This window comes from Myotis brandtii, unplaced genomic scaffold (genome assembly GCF_000412655.1).
Source record: "Myotis brandtii unplaced genomic scaffold, ASM41265v1 scaffold29, whole genome shotgun sequence".
In the NCBI taxonomy this organism is placed as follows: Eukaryota; Metazoa; Chordata; class Mammalia; order Chiroptera; family Vespertilionidae; genus Myotis; species Myotis brandtii.
This window is the reverse complement of record NW_005361075.1, coordinates 1,324,440-1,324,993: the sequence shown is the minus strand read 5'-3', so window position 1 is coordinate 1,324,993 and position 554 is coordinate 1,324,440.

The window sequence follows — 554 nt, the reverse complement described above, 5'->3', positions numbered from 1 at the left end:
GCCTGGGTCTCTGCCCCTCCCATTTGCTGAACTTCCAGAGCCTTCCCCGGGAGGCCGGGCAAGGCTGGCAGAAGAGATCAGCGTCCTGGGCCCATGATGCCACCCTTTCTCCTGGCACTTTCCCCCTTCCTGCCATCTGGGGGCACTGGTTGAGTTTTCTGGCCAGGCTGGGATTCAGTCTCTGTCACTTCCCCAGGGCGGGCGATGGGAGCTGTAGCCCCGTGCGCCCGGGGGTGGAGTGATGGGGCAGGAGTCTGCCAGAGCAGATGCCAGTCTTGGCCCTTTGCTTAGCCTTCTCCTGCCGGTCAAAGTACCCTCTCCTTCCCCTTGCCTCCCCCAGTGGTCCTTTGGATCCAGGAGCAAACAGATTTAATTAGTGGGAAGGGGGGACAGCGCTGAGTCCTGGGCTCAAAGACCTCCTCCCTCTCGTCCTGCCTTCAGTAAGCTCGGGGAGTGAGGGCTGCCAATCCCCACCTTTAGGCTTGGGTCTGGAGTGGGAGAGGCTGGGGAGGAAGGCAGGAGGAACTGTGCTGGGAGTGGGAGGAGCCTCGGGC